An 18,891-nucleotide genomic window follows, 5' to 3' on the forward strand; every position below is an offset into this window, starting at 1 on the left:
CCCCCCCCCCCCGGAAAGACTCAAGTGTGACTGTATGTCTTAGGGTGTTATTGCTTTGAAGAAACACTATGACCACTGCAACTCTTAAAAAAGAAAGCATTTAATTGGAGCTGGCTCACAGTTCAGAGGTTTAGTCCATTATCATCATGGCTTGCAGGAAACATGGTGCCTTGCAGGTGGACATGGTGCTGGAAAAAAGAGCCCAGAGTTCAACATCTTGATCTCGAGGCAGCAGGAAGAGAACTGGCTTGAGCTTCTGAGACCTCAAAGCCCGCCCCCTAGTTATGCACCTCCTCCAACAAAGCCACACCTACTCCAAGGCCACGCCTCCTACTAATGCCACTCCCTAAGGGCCTCTGAGGAGCGTTTTCTCCATCAAATCACCATATCTACCTCTTTCCAGGAACCTTATCTTGCCTACCACACTGCCATTTTTCAATTGACAGATTTATCCATTTGAAAATACATATATTTTTGACATCCTGGAACAGAACGTCATTAAGATGGGAGACAAGATGGGATATTTGAGGGATTTCTGACAAAAAGAACAAGTCATAGATTCCAACTCCCATAAGTCGAGTGGCACTGAGGAAGTAAGCTAACTTACAGAGACTCAAGGGTCACTATTTGCTAAATAAGGTAGCACTGGGTACATTACAGGGACTAGGTAGAGAATGGAAATTCTACTTCAGAAGCTTCAAATCTTGCTTTAGGCTACTGTTGCGAAGATGTGGCTTCACACAGGAACTCGGTCTATTTTATGCATTGCTTTTGTAGAAACTCTAAGCTTCAGGCCATTAAAGTAGAAGCAGTTATAGGAAAAGGCATGTCTGTTTAAGTTTCTGTAAGTGATCTGCCTCTCTAAGGTTTGTTTCTTGGAACATCTCTAAATTCTCTAGACTTTGAGTACAGGAGACATGAAGTTACAAATCACGCCCAAGATGCCGAGCAGCTGACTCAAGCTAAAACTCCTCTAACGATGGACTTGCATCCCACTTACCAATTTTTTTTTTTTCAGCTTCAGGGGTATGGTTTCATGGATGAATACTGTTCCCTACAGGCTCATGTATTTCTTCACTTGCCCATCCCCCCACTGGTAGTACTGCTTGGGAACATTATGAAATCTTATTTCCTGTTCTCTCTCTCTCTCTCTCTCTCTCTCTCTCTCTCTCTCTCTCTCTCTCTCTCTCTCTCTCCTTTCTGTGTATGGATAAAAATGTGACCAGTCAGCCTCCTCTTCCTACTTCTATGCTTTCCCTTCTTATTGCCATGGCTTCCCTGCCATGATGGACTCTAGAACCTTCTAGAACCTAATCCAAACTAAGCCCTTTCTTTCTCTAAGGTGCTTTGGTTGTGGTATCTTATCACTGCCACAGAAAGGTAATTAAAACATGGGCAACACTTTTTAGTTATTTAGCAAAACTGTGAATGTAATTCCGGAAGCACAATCCAGGCTGTGTATGCACCCAAGAACTGGGGCATAGAATAAATAGAGATGTCTGGTGCGTGGGGTGTCCTAAACAGAGAGGCCAAGAGGATATTAGCTGTTGTCAGGAGCCTGCAGAGGAATAGCTTCCTGCCCAGCAGCTGCTTCTCCTTTTTTCTCCATCTTTTTTCTTTCTTTCATTCTTTACTTATGAAAGTTTTATAGCAAGGAAATGAGACCTTCTTTTCAATGAACCCCGATACAAATTTCTTTCCTATAATGACTATTGATATCCATATAATTCATTTAGTCTAATAAGACTGTAGTAGTCACAGCCTTTGATAGAATCTCTATAGCATAAAGTCTCTAAGATACATTTTGTAAGCCTTAAAACAAAACATGAATAAATAAATAAAAACTAAGCACCTAATCTGAGTCAGAGCTGATATCCAAAGAATATAAACTGGAGAAAGAAAAGTCATGGTTGTTAAACATGTGTGGGAGCCACTGAGGATCTGGGATTCACTCCATCCTATCCCACCCTTCTGAAGCTGTGTGGTTTGGTCGCTGTGTAATAAAATGGGCTTAATGTGTACAGTTTGAAGAAGTCAGTTTCAATCTAAAGGTTTTATAAAAGTCTATTTTGTTTCTTTATAGCACACCAAAATCATTTAGTTCTGGCATGTACCCTAGCTGACTGCATTGATTTATCTAAGTAGAAAAACAGTTTTATTTTACAAGGAAGAAAAGGCAGAAATCATAGCCAACATCACAAAGTGGATTAAGAAGGAAAGTAATGATCTTGGCCCAGGTCTGCCTGGGAGGGCTTTGTATCCCAGAAGGAGGCTGATCCAGTCTGTGGGGCGTTTCCAATCTGAAAATTGAACTAAAGTAGGAAATGCCTGGCTGGGGCAGACTCTATGTAGAGAGATGACTCAGTATCTGCTGAAAATGCTGTCCACTGAGTCTGAAGTAGGTGTTTAATCCACGTGAATTCAAGGGGAGTAGTGCCCTATCTACGTAAGGATGTTTCTTAAGGAACGAGCTGCTAACAATGTCACACAATTTCAACATCACCTCTGGCTGAAACTGGCTCAAGAATTGGACCTCATTTCCCTTTTGCTAGGTTCCTATTTGTCTTTACAAACAATCTGGCTTTTTACCAACTGTGGCTTCCTCAAGTCCTTCTAAAGCAAAGGCTTGTTTTTGTGGTCTTTTGTTTTTTCCTTGGGTAGCTGAGGTCCAGTAAAGTTGAGGTCCAGTAAAGTCCTTGTTCTATATGGGAGATACCTAGGAAAATTTATGAAATTCGAGTTACAGCCGTGTTGCTTGCTATGATATTAATGCAGTTTTTCTGCATATTATCAAATAACAGATCGCATCTCCGGGCCCTCACCTGTTATCCTCCTCATCAGGTAGGAGCAAGTAAAAGACCCCCCCAAAGACCTTATTTTTAAAAAGCTTAAAACGTTAAGAAAAAGACAATTGAACACACCCGAGGATTACAATAGGTAACCTGTCCGTGCTGTGACAGATGTGATGAAGACTCAGCAACAAATACTCATGGTATGGTGTGAGGAAGGCCGCTTCCAGGAGCTGAGTGTTACAGGGCAGAGGAAGATTAAAAGCTCTGCTGCTTGGACAGAAGCACTTGAGTGTTCCAGTTATAGATCAGCTTATTTAAAGGCCCCTTTGAAGTATGTTTGAGCAACTCAGTACCTAGGAAACAGAACTTTTTTTTTTTAACTTTATGCATTTAGTTGTTCACTTTACATCCCAATCGTAGTCCCCATCCTTCTCTCCTCCTGGTCTCACCCTCTTTTCCTTTCCCTCCTTTCCCCTTCCCTGTCCTTCAAGAAAGGAGGAGTCCTCCCCCCCACTAAACCATCCTAGCACTTCAAGTCGAATCATGACTGAGCACATCCTTTTCCAAGGGGGGCAGCCAAGGCAGCCCCACCAGGGAGAAATGATCGAAAAGCATGCAACAGAGCCCAAGTTAGAAACAACCCTGCTTCCCCTTACTAGGGAGCCCACAAGAAGACCAAATTGTCCATCAGGTATATATGTACAGGGGGCCTACACCCAATCTATGCATGGTCCTTGCTTGGTGCTTCCGTCTCTGCCCCCATGGGTACAGGTTAGTGGCTCAGTTGGTCTTTTTTTGATGCTTTTCTCCCCTCTGGGTCCTTCTTATCCTTCCCCCAACTTTTCCACAAGGCTCCCTGAGCTCCACCCAGTCTTTGGCTGTGAGTCTCAGCATTTGTTTTGATCCTTTTCTGGATGGAGCCTCTCAGAAAACATCTATGCTAGGATCCTGACTGCAAGCATAGCAGAGTATCTTTGTTAGTGCCAGGAGTTGGCTCACTCCCATGGGGTGGGTCTCAGGTTGGGCCAGGGATTGGTTGGACATTCCCTCCATCTCTGCTCTATCTTCCTCCCTGCACATCTGTAGGCAGGGTAAATTTTGGACCAAAGTTTTTGTGGGTAGGTTAGTGTTCCACCTCCACTGGGAAGCCTGTCCCCTTGGAGAGTGGCATTTCAGTCTCCATGATTCCTGCTACTCGGGGTGTCACTCCCATAATATCTCTGAAGCCTACCTTGCTGTAGGTCTCCAGCGTGTCTCAGAAATTTCCCCACCTACAGTTTCTCTTCTTTTTGCAAGCCCTCTGTCCACCCACCCTTGCTCTCCCCACATCTGCTCCCCACCCTTGTTTCCCTTATAATCCCTTTCTTACCCTGTTCTGTCTCTTCAACCACTTCCACTGCCTGTTATAGTTCCCCTTCTGAGTGAAATTCAAGCTTCCTCCCTTGGGCCCTCCTCATTACTTAGATTCTTTAGGCCTGTGACTTGTAGTATGATTAGCCAGTACTATATGGCCAATATCTGCTTACCAGTGAGTACATATCATGTGTGTGTCTTCCTGGGTCTGGGTTACCTCACCCAAGATGGCCTTTTCCAGTTCCATCCATTTGCCAGAGAAAAGCCTTTTTTTTTTTTTTTTTTTTTTTTTCTGAGACAGGATTTCTTTGTGTAGCTCTGGGCTCTGGCTGTCCTGGACTCACTTTGTAGACTAGGTTTGCCTCAAACTCACATTGATCTGCCTGCTGCTGCCTCCTTGAGTGCTGGGATTAAAGGTGCATGCTGAACACTCACACACCCTACTCTGTGCTTTGTTCAGCTGTCCATTTCTGAATCCACTGCTCCTCCCCAACCTCCACAAAGAGAAGCTTCTCTCACCAAGGTATCAAACATCCCAGGTCTACTAGGTATGAACATAAACATCTAGAAGTCAGTTTGACCACGTGGCATTTATCAAAACAGCAACAGCATGTTCTCCCTGAGGACCTTTGACCTCATCCGCCACTGGCTTTTGAACAGAATTACAGTAGAAGCATGAAATTCCTCCCTGTGGAGCAGGTCTCAAATCCAATCAGGAGAAGTACTTATCCCATAACAAGCATTATTTTATCCCCTTTGCAAGAACAAATAAACATCACCACAGAGAAAGGTTCAACATAGCAGCAAGGGCATGGACAAGAGCCAAGAAGCCAGATGACTGGGAATGATGTGATTTCAGCCTGATCAGGGACAAGTTTTAATGCTGGAAGGCTACATTTAAAGAATGATTTACAAAACACGGTCAAAAATCAATTCAACTACCAGTGAGAAAAGGCAAATATACTATGTGCCAAAAACTGTTTTTTTTTTTTTTTTTTTTTTTTTTTTTTCCTTTTCTGAGAACACTGGGGCCCAAAGAATTACTTTCCCCACATAGTAGAATTAGACTGGAATGTAGATTTTCTGGTTTCAACTCATGTGTCATTTCTGCTTTGTAATCATCCTTCACTCTAAGTACAATGTAACTATCCTGACTCACAAAACTTGCAATTTGAATTTTAAAAAGTTCTCTCATTTTCATATCAGCACTGAAATATTTTATTTCTTGGGATAAGTATAAAATGATGACCCACAATCACCGTGACATTTTCATGCATGAATATTACATACACATTACATACAGCAAATACATAGATATCTAATACACACACACCACAACTAATAACATTTTAGTCTTCCTGCTCTCCCCAGTCACTACCTACTACCTTGGTAATTCTCCTTTCACTTTGATGTATCTTTCTCCCTCTTAGCTCCAAGTATGAAAGAAAACATGCAATCTTTACCTTTCTAAATCTAGCTTATTTCACTTAACTTCATGATTCCATTCATTTTCATGCAAGCAAAACAATTTGTGCTTTTCATTGCTGACCGATATATCATAGTTTATTCACCTATTTACCTTTTGATGGTCACTTAAGGTTATTCTATAACTTAGCTATTTTTGATAGAAAAGGTCCATGTGGTGGGAAAGAAATGGCAGGTCACAGGAGCATGAGGCTGGCTGATCACATTTGCACATGTCACAGAAAGTAGAGAAAGAGAAATGGAAGACAATGTAATAGATAACGTAAAGGCTTGGATTACTTAAATACCCATTCCTCATTCAGAAAAACTTTAACAAAATAGCTTCAGAATTAAACTGTACTTCAGATAAAAGGACTTGAGTGATGTCTACAAAACACTCTATATAGCAACTGCAGAATACATATATTTCAGCGTTCCATGAAATTTTCTCCAAAGCAGACATTTTAGGTCATAAAGCTTTTCTAAACAAATATGGTATCTTGAAATAATGTCTATCACCTGACTAGATTTTAAGCAAATGGAACTAGAAATTGCCAGCAAAGGAAATATACAAACACATGGAAATTGAACAATACTGTTTTGAACAGCATGTGGGTCATTGAAGAAATTATGTGAGGAATTTAAATTTTTCCTAGGCTCAAATGAAGATGAGTATGCATCATACCAGAATCTTCTGTGGCCTGTAGCAAAAGCAGTTCTTACAGGCATGTTTACTGCTTTGTGTGCATATGTTAAAAAAAAACAAAAAAACAAAACAAAACAAAAAAAACCAAACAAAAGAAAAACAAAAACCAGAGAGCTGAGATAAAAGTACATTATGTTGCCCTTTGAGGGCATAGAGAATCAAGAACAGTCAGTGCATGACACCAATAAGGAGGGAGAGATCACAAAAACCAGAGCTGAAATTAATGAAATGGGAATCCCAACAAACACAAAATCCATTAAAGCAGGGTTGGGTCTTTGAAATTTAGCAAGAATGACGAACCCTTAGCTAAACTCACCAAAAGAATTCTAGAGAAGACCCCGTGTGGTGGGATAATAGAACAAAGGTGGGCGAGTACTACAGATACCACTGAAATTACTCCTGAAATCTAGATTCTTACTTAGACTCTGCTATATTGGACACTTTAGAATAAGCAGTTGCAATTTCTAGATTCATAACAGTTATTATAAGTGAACCTAGAGGATATTGGTAGGTTAGGCTAGATTATAGTAAGAGTAAGTCTGACAACGAAGTGAGTCTGCAATAAAGTCTTACGACAACAAATTGTTCCCTTCGATCCTATCTGACCTCTGGAGAGAGCCAGCCACTCTCCAGATGACTCAGTTTAATGGGAGGAAGAGGAAAGAGGAGGGAATGTCTCTAAATTCATTTTGTGAAGCCAGTGGTATGACGATATGAAAATTCTTTAAGTGTAGATCTGAAATATTAATATTTAATAGCATCATATGTATCGGAGACTCAATTTTTAAAATGCACATTATTCATCTAGATATTACTTAAACCAGAACATTCCGGTTCTACCTTCCACATAAGGATGACTTGACATCTCAAACCGATTAATCTTCTGAAAAAAGAAGAAAAATTTGCACAGCTTTGTAATGTTTACACACTTTGCATCTTTGGATGATGGCAGACATGGGAAACATGCTCTTTGCAAGAACTTCTCTGGCCCATGATGCACTGTAGTGCTTACAGATGTGATACCTGAATTCCCCCTTCATGTTTAGACTTGCATTGCGATGACAGACGACTTCAACCCTTAATACAAATCAGTTTCCATTGTTTCTCTGCCTTATATTGCTGTCACTTTATAAAACACTCCCAATCTTTAAGAACAGCTAATTGTCCAACAGCTGACTTCCCATCCAAGAGGCCTCACTAGACCTGTTAAACGTTTAACAAGTATTCACCAAAATTGTACACAGGTGGATCCTGGTAAAACTTTCAATATGCATATCTTAATGACAGGTTTTCTCATGTTTTTTCCCCACATCATCCTAAATCAAATGCATGTTATTTAGATGAAGCTGATATTGATTCAACCATAATCAGGAAAAGGATTTTAGATGGAAGGGGAGGAGGACCTCCCTTATCCATGGACTTGGAAAGGGGCAGGGAGGAGATGAGGGAGGGAGGGTGGGATTGGAAGAGAATGAGAGAGGGGACTACAGCTGGGATACAAAGTTAAGAAACTGTAACTAATATTAAAAAAATAAAATAAAATGAAAAATTATTTGATATCTTGTTTTGTTCAGACAAACCCTAATCAGGAAAACAAAAGTATAACCCCTGATTTCTTTTTAAACATAATTGTTAGAATTTTACAGGGTTATGGAAGATTATGTAAGTTATATATGGATTCTTTTAATAATTTATTAATAAATGAAAAAAGTTATAGATTATTGGAAGTAAAAGTTTGTTTGTTTATCATAGGTAAACTCTGATGGCCTCTTTACTTGAACTAGGAGTACATGGTTATAATTGGTGAGGAGTTCTTACTAATATTTATTACACAGAAGTTCCAATATGGCAGCTTTTTATGTATTAAACTGTTTTTCTTATAATTGTGATTATTTACTTTAAAAGAAGAGACTGATGATTTTTATGATCAAGAACACAATGAAAATAAGTTGATATTCAATTATATTTATTTTTCATATTGAAAATTTAATTCATATTGTATTAAAGAAGGTTTTATGAAGGTATAGAAATTCCTTTATTACATGAAATGCTGTGTAAAGGATATGGACCATGAAACTACATATGTGTTTGTACTAAGCTTTGAAGAAGGAGGAAAGGAAACTCGGGTTCATATCTGCATTTGGATTATTTTCAGTTATACAGAGCAACCCACCATCTTTAGCTACCTAAGGGCATGCTGAGGTACAGGCTCTGAGAGCACCATCACTTACCTACTCTTGAAACATTCCTAAGGCCCGAATCTACCCAGAATCGAAACATCACTAGCTCCTTCCCAGATAGGCACATGCTATAGGCAGAAACATACTTTGGACCAATTACTCCAGTATCCTCCTGAAAGCCAGAAGAGGATAGAGACCCTGTCAATTTGAAGAGGCAGAAGCAAGAAAGTATAGAGAGGTAAAGAGACCAATGAATAGCGTCTGATCTTCAATACCTAGAAGTCCTTAAACTACTGACAATGTAAGAAATACAGAAAAAAAAAAACATACTCAGAAATGGAATCCAATGTAACAGTTTGTGAATTACAAATGTTATGTGACAAGTGACATTGTGAGGAAGTTGGATTCCCACTGCAGTACATCCCTAGGCAAAATCCTGGGTAAGGATGGAGTGTGTGGAAAAAATAAAAGCACATCTTTGCTGAGGAAGATTGTAAAGCAATGTGTAGAACACAGGACAGGAGAGAAAAGGGAGTTTTCTTTTGAGAATTAGGGGCCAACATGCAACTTGGTGTCTAAGTTTGCTCACGTCTTAGGTCAATGTTTGTTATCCTTATGGCCTTGAAACTGCAGTGGGTGAGCCAGGAAAGGTGAACATTGGGAAGACATTTGTATTTGGAACTGTGCTTTCAAGCATTTTCAATCAAATGTGTGAGCTTAGGACTGAAATTTGCAACACTGAAGAATTTGATACCTTTAAGTACTCATCTAAAATGATGAGTTATGCTACGAAATATCTCGATACCGCTATGACTTGGTTGTACTGGATAAAATTCCTGTATGACTGGCCCTGCTATAAATCACCAGAGAAAAATCGGTGCATGGTTTTAATGTGTTGATTTTTACCCTCTAGTTTGGTTCAGATGTGTTAGCTAACTTCATGCTTACCTTTGCTTGTATGGGGCTCTGAAATCTCAGAGCATTTAAGAGTTTTGTGAAAGACAGGATTCCAGGCATCTGGAATTCCAGCTCTAGAGTTGGTGCAACTGGGGCTCTTTATGAGGGACAATTTATTATTTTGTGCCTCCTGTTTGGAATTGTGTGACTAACCTTGTCCAGCAATGTTTCTGGGTATGCTGTGTAGCTTGTCAATGTTACTTCTGTCATTAAAGTTAGCTTCTACAGCTGCTACCACCACAGAACCTTCATTCTAGCCCTAAAGATCAACTCACTTGTTCAATTCACTATTTGCAAAAATAGCAAATACCATAAATTTTGACAATTAAGAAGTGTAATGAGAAGTTTTGTCAATTTTAAATGTTTGCTTCTAGGGCTGGGGTGGCAGCAGAGTCAGGAAATTGCCTAACCCATAAACAGGAGAGCATGAGTTGGGGTCAACAGCATCTACAGTCTAGCTCATGGCAGCATGCATCTGTAACCTCAGCCAGTGTGTGGATCAGGAATGAGGAGAAAGGTGGATTCCGGATGCTCAGTGGCCAGGCAACCTAGCTGAGTCCCGGTTCATGAGCTCTAGGTTTAATGATAGACCCTGTTTCAGACAGCAACATTGAGAGTGATTGAGAAGACACTAAATCTATCTCTGCTTTTACACATTCATGCACATGGTCCCTGCGGGCACATGTAAATATCTCTTTACCACACAGAGAACAGATCAAAGTGCTTGCTTCTGTTCTGGAGATGAAGACTCCTCCTGCAAAGTTTCTATCATAAATTGGCTTCCCTATTTCTTAAATGCTTCCTACAGGGATCTCCCTGCCTGGCTGAGCTGAAATACAATACTCTCATCTTAAATCACTGCTTCCCATATAGATACAGTGAGATTTTCTGCTCTGTGTCTGCAGTCAGATAGAGGGGTGTTGGTAGAATTCCCCAGGTTCTGTTTGCATTCAGCTCACAGTCATATCTGATGCTTGAGTATCTTTATACAAAGTCAATTAAAATACACAGACCAACTTCCCACCCTTGCTTCTTTTTAGCCATCCAAGTACTAAACACTGTTCTGTGTGCTAGAAACCAGAATGAATGATAAAAATCTTCACTGCAGTTTAACATTTATGACAGTAAAATGAACATGTGCACAAGCAATGTGTATGTGTGTTTAATGCATATAATTATACATGTGTTGTATATATATAATAGTGGCAAGAAAATCAACGTACATTCTGAAAATTATATATGCGCACAAGTGTCAGATGATTCTAAATGTCAGAATTAAATAAAACCTTCAAGGGGGCTGGGAAGTGAAGTGAGACTAGTATTAAATTTTTTTCTAGGGCAAATGGGTAAGGCTGTGTTAATAATCTGACATCTGTGAAAACCATGTGAGCATTCAAAGCAAAGGGGCAACTCATGCTATTATTGTGGGAGCATACTGTTGTGTCTGGAAAAGAGCAAGAAGTGTTGAGCTGGGAGTAGAGTGATAAAGAAATGAGCAGACAGGGTGTTGAAAGGGGCACAGTTTGTGTAAATCTTGCAGATGCTGTTTCTACTCTGAGATAGGCAAGTACCTTCAGAGTAAGCAACAGTGGAACTAGTCAGGGTGAGAACTGTTGGGATTGAGTCACAATTTTGAGACCTTGGGCACAGCACCACTTACTCATTCTGTTCCCCTATTGACCCCTTGGCAACAGAGATTGAGAAGTACTTCCCTCTTTGTAGAACTACATGATGACGACTGAGTGTAAACAAACTCTTGTGAAATGTCAGAGAAATGCTCACTCCTGGTTAGCTTTAGGAAGGCTGGCTCTGTCTACCTTTTAGAGAGCTGGCAACATGGTACTAAGGACAGGAACAGCACTACAGAGGCTCTTTGTCCAGTGCCAGCAAGAACTACACAGCTGGTTCAGGCACAGTCAATGGCAGTGGAGGTGGCAGGAGACCAAACTGCAGAACACATTTTGAAAGTGCAAACATCCTGAGCCACTGTCAGACTGCACATATGACAGTCAGGACTCTGGAGATGGCCAACATTGAGTTTTCCAGAAGGACTGGAAGAATACAAAATCAGGAATTCAGTTTTTAGTCATGTTAAGTTTGAAGGGCCTGTTGGTCATCTTGATTGAGCTGACTTGCAGAAATGGCCTGTCAGAGTGATATAGACATAAGATGTTCAGGACCAAGCGGGGGGGGGGGGAGGGAGGGATGCCCACCAGGCACTACCAGAAGACCAGATCTTCAACTCTCCTGTACTTGCAATGCAGTTTGAAAGAATGCTATGACAACATGAATAAAACTGGATGACTAAAGTTGAATTCTATGGTAGCATGGTATGTAGTGATTTATAATGAATTAATATGGAAAAGCAATTGGATTCAGTTTAAGAGCTGTCACATAATCCTAAATTTCCTCAAATGTGACAGCAAAATATCCTCAATTCTGCTTGTCTGCATTTTATGACTATGGTAATTGTATCCTTCAACCTTCTGGTATGTAATCACAGAAAAAAGCAGATATTAGGAAGCCTCAAGGTCAACTGTATTGTGCACTCTGATAGGGAACATGTTAAAATATAGCCTTAAGTTATTGGTAACTGAGTGGTTTTGTAAAATTGATTTATATATATTTTAGAAAGCTTTAAGATGACTTTGTGTAACCAAAATGTGTAGGGTTGGACAAAATGCGATTTATGGCAGTCTAACATTAGGCACCAGCTCTTCATGATAAGTTATGCTTTGATTTTTTCATGCACATTAACTTTATCTTTTAAAACTGAATTTTAAGTGAACACTGAAATTCTCATTTTAATGTTTTCCACGTTTACAACAGAAGAGTTTGTGGCCCTTATGGCTGATTGCTTGTAATTTTAAGAACACTCAAACATTGGCCTTCCAGTCACATCCTCCTGGGGCTGGCTTAATTTGTTATTGGATATTTTTGCTTGATTTGGGGTAAGACAGCTGCTTTATTGTAGTAATTCATTTTACCCTTTTCCCCCCTCACTTATACACTGGTTAGTTTCCATCATGATCTTCTCCTTCATAATGCTATTCTAAAAATGCTATCATTTCATGCTTAACTTCATCTTAAAGCAGTATCTTGGGTAATTTTTTTTTTTTTGTAAAATGTGTTTAAGAATGTACATAATGTATAGACAATAGCGTGTTTTCCATTTTAAAGCCATTGAGTTTTATATGTGGATAATTCTTGAGTTGATGAATTGTAGATAGTAAATATTCACCTGTTTATCAAGTCTCTAATGCATCATACACCTAGGTTATGGAAAGTTGAATACTATAAAAGGAGTACGTCCTATAAATTTACTTGAATTCCCAATAAATGTTCAACCTTTCTTTTCTCATCATGAAATACACTTTCTTATTAACAGAGTTAGTACTGCACTATAATATAGTTGTCACTTTTATTTTGTGATAGAAATTTTAGCATTTTCTAGTAGAGTTCAGAATGCATAAAGTCATATAATATAAATAGTGTTTTTATAGAGAGTACGTGGAGATGAGTGAGGTATTGATGGAATTTTACTAAGAGTGTTTACTAAGATAAATGTAAATAACAAAGAAATTTGGTTTGGTATTTATATCAAGTACAAAGGTTCTTGGTCTTTTGCAATGAAATAATTCAAAACTTCAGAATACTGTCAGCCAGTACTTACTTTTCAGGATGGAAGATATTGTGAATGGATGACTCAGAAGGCTCATAAAATATAAATATTCTTATAATCAATATTTTTGAGGACTTTAAAGCATATAGAACAATTAAATCATGTGGCATCATGTTATCCTAATTTGAAATACATCACAAATATTATTGAGACGATGCTGAAGTGTATAAAATAATAGTATGTTCAGACATGAAAACAGTCACATGGACTGATGGAACAAAAAACAAACCCCGGAAATAAGTCCATACATGAGCATAAGCAACATACTTCAGCAACTTATCTTGGATTGAGGTGCCAAGAATCATAGCGGGGAAAGAGTGCAACATGTCTAAAAATATAGGTGAGTGGAGTAAAGGCTAAAACATGAACCCTGGAACTCAACAAGGAAAAGAAAGCCTAAGGTAACTGGTTCATTACATTGGTCTCAGCATAGATTTTTGTGGGCACCGGCACCCCACAATCAGAAACAAAAGTAGGTGAGCCAGGCAGTACCATACCCAAGAGCTTTTTCAAAGCAATAGGAAAGAGAATAAAAATGTACAGAGAACAGGATTTTAGTCCTATAGAAAATAGAGCTCTCCTCCTCCTTTCCCTCTCTCCCTCCCCCCCCCTCTCTGTGTGTGTGTGTGTGTGTACAAGCATTAGTGTATATGTGTTCATAGGTGTATAGATAAACATTTGTGCCCAGGTATATGTGCACATTTGTGTACATGCATGAAAAGGCAAGTGGACAACATTCTAGTTAGGGACCGGGATGATGGCTGTAAAACTATAAGAATGTGTTTAATGCATAGAACAGTACAACTAAAAATGGTTGCAATGATGTTTTACTTTACCACAGTAAAATGTTGTAATACATGAAATATATTCAATTCCATCTCAGCCTGATGTTTTGAAAACTTTTTAGCTGTATTTCAGCCTCCTCTCCTTCCTGTCTTTGGGGTGGGGAGGGGCTTTCTGGATGGTCCTCAGAACTCCTACAGGGTTGTTTTTGTTGTTTTGCTTATGAGCACCTGGAATGCCCTTGGTACCACTTTGCCCCTCACTAAGTGCAACAGATGTACCTCCGTGCTGTCCTCTATTTAAGCTTTTCTCTGATGGAAAAGAATGCCTGATTAAGTCTGTACATTCAGCCTACCTAATGTCAAGTTGATAAAATATTAAATATAAATTGTCAACCGTGGTCCCTACTGTACTCCCCATTTATTTTCTCTTTTCTTTTTCTTTATTTTATGCTTGTGTTTTATATGTTGACATAATTTTTCACCTTAAAAATAGTTACTGGTATGAACTAGTATAAACTTTGATTTAAATTCTTTGTGTCAGTTTTGTCCTCATTTAAAAAAAAATACCACAAATGAAGTATGAAAGCAATTATTATAATACATTTTTGTTCCTTTACATTTGTTTATTTAGTGGTGTGTGTGTGTGTGTGTGTGTGTGTGTGTGTGTGTGTGTGTGCATGCATATGCTACTCATGTGTGGAGGTCAGACTACACATATGAGTCCGTTCTCTCCTTCCACATAATAAGTAGTCTTTGGATCATACTCAGACCATCAGCTCTGGCAACAAGGGCTTTTACCTACTGAGCCATCTTGTCAGTCAGTCCCTCTTTCATGTATTTTTAGAAGTATCAAGGGGGCAGGTATTTGTATCAATATTTCAGGCTGTACTTTTTTGAGACTTTTAAATGTGCTCTTTAACTTCTGTTATCCTGAGGTTTCTCTATGGAATGAGAACATTGTGTGTGCTCCAGAAAACAAAATATCACATCACCAGACGGTGTTTTGGCACCAAGAGATTAGAGAGTCGGTGGTACTTAGGTCCGTATCATAGGTTTGCCATTGATTAGTTTTGGAAGCTCAAACAAATCAGTTGCTCTTTGTTCTGTTTCCTCATTTGCTGAGTTAACAGCATCCACAAAACACGCAGGAAAATGTGGCTAAAGGAATGGTTGCTAAGGCTGAGCCCCATCTATGTTGTAAAGACAGAACCTGTTTCCAAATATTATTTCCAAAACTGAGCTGTGTGGATGCTCACTGATGCTGTGAGTATGTGCTAGAGAAAAACACAAGGCGATGAGACAAGCTTGGTCTAAAAATCCTCAGGTCACCCTCTCCTGCTTGGATCACCTGGGAATGGCCACTGTTACTTCAACTGTGGAATTCTGAAACATCTCATCTCTAATCAGGTAATTTAACAACTATACACTCCTTCACTTGCTTCTGGAGTGTACTGTTTGTTTCTTCTAGCCGTTTAGTGCTAGCGAGGCATTGTTGAGGCTTGGCTAATTCCTGAGCTAGCACATGAATTAGACATTGGCTCTATCCTGTGGAGCCCTCAAGATAGCTGGGAAGGATGGCACACAGAAATGATCATAGCTGACCCTGACACAAACAATGGAGCACCCAAAGCTGTGTGAGAACTAAAAGTTGAGATTCTCTCCTTGGGGGAAAAAATAAGTCACAGGCAAAGTGCTGTGTGTTGTGGGTCACAAAGAAAAAGCAGATCTCTATGACAGAGAAGGGTGGCAAGACTACCAAGAAAGAGAAAATGGCCCTAGTAATGAAGGAGACAGGCATGGGGGAGCATGTGTGTGTGTGTGTGTGTGTGTGTGTGTGTGTGTGTGTATTCCAAACTCAAACATTAATAACTTGGAAACTCACTGTTCTTTCTGGTCCATCCACTGCCTTTTCCTCTTACTGTAGACAATTGAGAAATGATTCTAATGGCAAAGAGGCCTCAGAAGCTCACACCTGGAATTTGCATGAAAATTATCCCAGTCTCTTCCCAGTGCTCATGATCCAGAGGTTCCTAGCAGAGTGTTTTTCATTCACTCCAGAGTCCCCAGCGTGCCGCCCATAAAGATAGTCCAGTCAGGATACTTTGGGGCCACCAGCAGAATAGAAAGTTGCCAAAGTAAATGTTTTCCATCAAGATTTCACACTTACACTTAATGAAATAGACGTTTTCCAAACTGTTTCTTCAGAGCTACGTTTTCTTTAAGATTTGTAATGAAAATATTTCATGACCTGTTGACATATTCATATAGTGATTTTTCAAAAGGTAGATTTCATTTACAAAATGGACTTGGCAACAAGGAGTAATATCTGAGAAGTGGGACAAGGCTGTTGACAGGGAAAATTAGGGCTGTGTTGCAACTGACATTGTTTTGTAGCTGTGCCATTTTTGAAGACTGGCCAATGGCCTGGGTTTATGGTGCCCTTGTAGGAATGGTACTGAGGCTGTAGCCTGGGACAATTCTTCATTGCACGGCATGGGAAACAGCAGGTCAGCCAGGGTGTACACCCCAACAACTCTTTTCTTCTCCATACTGCCTTCTAGAGCGAAGCTCATACAAGCACAGTTCTGAAATAGTTCACAGAGAGGCAAATGAGAAAGTCAGAAAACATTCTTTGTATTCTGGTCCGTGCACTTTATCTTGTCATCTTCCTCAGATAACTCTACAGCTGCTGCACTTAATGACTAACAAAGGTTGAGTTCAATTTTGCAGATGCCACTTAGTCTGGATAGAATGGACATATTGCATGCCCTTCTGCCAGGAGCCAACTCCTGTCAAGGAGCAGTCATTCACATTAAGACAGCAGAAGATAGCACTGAAAATGGTTCTAAACGTGTTTAGTTTCAACTTCTCTTTAAGTTTATGAGATTCGTATTTGATCCATCACCGCTTCCCCATGCATCGTCTCTTCACAGTGATAATCATTATATAGAGTCCCCCTAGTGATGAAAACAGTTGTCCCGATCTCATAACTTCCTTAGGAACAGAGAAATAAACTCTGCTAACATTTTTAGCCATTCCTGGTGATAACATCAAAAAACTTTGTGAAGAGCAGAGATTTGGCCTTGGAGAAACAAATGACTCGCTCTGCAGTGAGGAGCATCACTGTGTGCTCAAGCACACCCTGCATCAGCCATCTTGGAAAAGATAGGATTTGAGTACTAAAGAAGAGAGCAGCTGAATGAGGACCCGGTCCATTAGAGAGAAGTACAGAGTAGGCACTGTGCAGAAGGCAGTTCACAGAAGAAAGGAAGGCAGGAATTTTGGGCCATGCTGGAGAGTTGGGAAGATGGGACCTCTCAGATAGGATTCTAAGTTGAGGCACTGACACATTCTTGAATGCTCTGAGACATGAAGTCACTCAGTCATTTTGGCTGAGCATTACCTCGTCCAGAGCAGGTTTTACACGTTAGATGGCAGAGGTGAAAGAATCAGTGGACACTAGCTACCGTTATCATCGATAAAGTATCATTCATAATGATGACTTTTTTTATTCGTTGTTTCAAATGCTTACGGGGAAGTACTCCGTGAACTGTTTGCTCTCTGTGCAGTTAGTTCAGTTCTCTCCTTTCTTTAACCACACCCCTTCACCTATGTGTTCTGCATGGGCTATCTACTCTATGTGTGTGGGTCTGTGGAGTCACAGAATACTCTGTGTTGGCTGTTGTCTGACTTTCTTCAGTCTGATGCTATCTCGTTCGGTCAGATCCACACAGCTGCCGCTTGAGTGCAGGGTATAAAGAAGAGAATTAAGTAGGTCTTTCTATATTTTGCCTGTTTTCCTTCATCCTGTGTTTCTGTACAGAGCATATGTTCAAGCTACAAGACTGCTGCTCAAGAGTCGCTCATGACACAGTTTATAGTGGCATCGGAGAGGTGCCAGAAAACAGATCTCCAGGCTTCACCTGAGACCCTCTAGACCAGAATTACATTTAGTAGCAAGCTCTCTGGGGAAATCATGTACACAGTCTGGTTTAAGGAAATTACGTGAAAATAGAAATCAGCAGCAAGTGTTGCATGCATATATTTTATCTAGTGGATTTAAGAACACTTGGTAAGTTTAATCATTTTCTTAATTATCATAATGTCAACAAGTGTCCCAGAATTGCTCAAGGGAGCAGTATCATTATGTGATTTATGTCACCTCTGATGAGTTTTGCAATGCTAGAGTGACAGCATATTTCAAAATCATTATGTAGGTTTACTGGCCTAGTCCCAGAAAGAGACATTTCTATTTAAAAAACAAGCATTTTGTAGTGGAAGATGGTAGCTTAGATCTGCATGCACAGTTAACGATTTAGTATTGCCTCTGGTTTGTTCATTGTACCCAGGCCACTTAAGTATAAATTGAATTTACACAGATATTTTTAATTCAACCTCAGGACGACAGTGGCATTTTTGTTTTTCATCTTCTAGCTGGTAGCTGAACAGGAACACATGACATAATATAATTGAAATATCCCACAGTAGGTCAATTATATCATCTCAAATTATACAAACAAGAATGGTAGCAGAAATTCGAATGGCACTATCACCAAATAATAACTTAGAATATTTCAAAATGGCAACAAATACAGAGACCCACATTCAGATATTTTGCAGAGAGAAAAATACAGAGAGACACTTAGCTTAGACGTGGAACACATAGCTCTCAATGGACTGTCACCATTAAATGCCTTTCCTCAAAGCTCAGGGAACTCTGCAGAGAAGGATTCAGAAAAGAATGTTAAGAGCCAGAGGGTATATAGGACAGCAGAAAAACAAGGCCCTCTAAATCAACTTAATAAAGATCCTGTGTACTCACAGAGACAGAAGCAGCAAGCATGGGGCCTACACAGGTCTGCACCAGGTCATCTGCATACATGTTATAGATTTCAGTTTAGTATTTTTATGGGACTCCTGCATAAATGTGTGGATCTCTGATTCCTGTGCCTTTTCTTGGGGCTCTTTTTCT

At 39.7% G+C, this 18,891-nt stretch overlaps 1 protein-coding gene across 3 annotated transcripts in view; it reads left to right on the forward strand.

Annotated features, from left to right (window-relative positions):
- Adamtsl1 (ADAMTS like 1) overlaps positions 1–18,891 on the forward strand; it is a 904,412-nt gene that overhangs the window by 153,362 nt on the left and 732,159 nt on the right. The window lies entirely within an intron of this gene.

Source organism: Meriones unguiculatus, chromosome 12, assembly GCF_030254825.1.
Source record: "Meriones unguiculatus strain TT.TT164.6M chromosome 12, Bangor_MerUng_6.1, whole genome shotgun sequence".
In the NCBI taxonomy this organism is placed as follows: Eukaryota; Metazoa; Chordata; class Mammalia; order Rodentia; family Muridae; genus Meriones; species Meriones unguiculatus.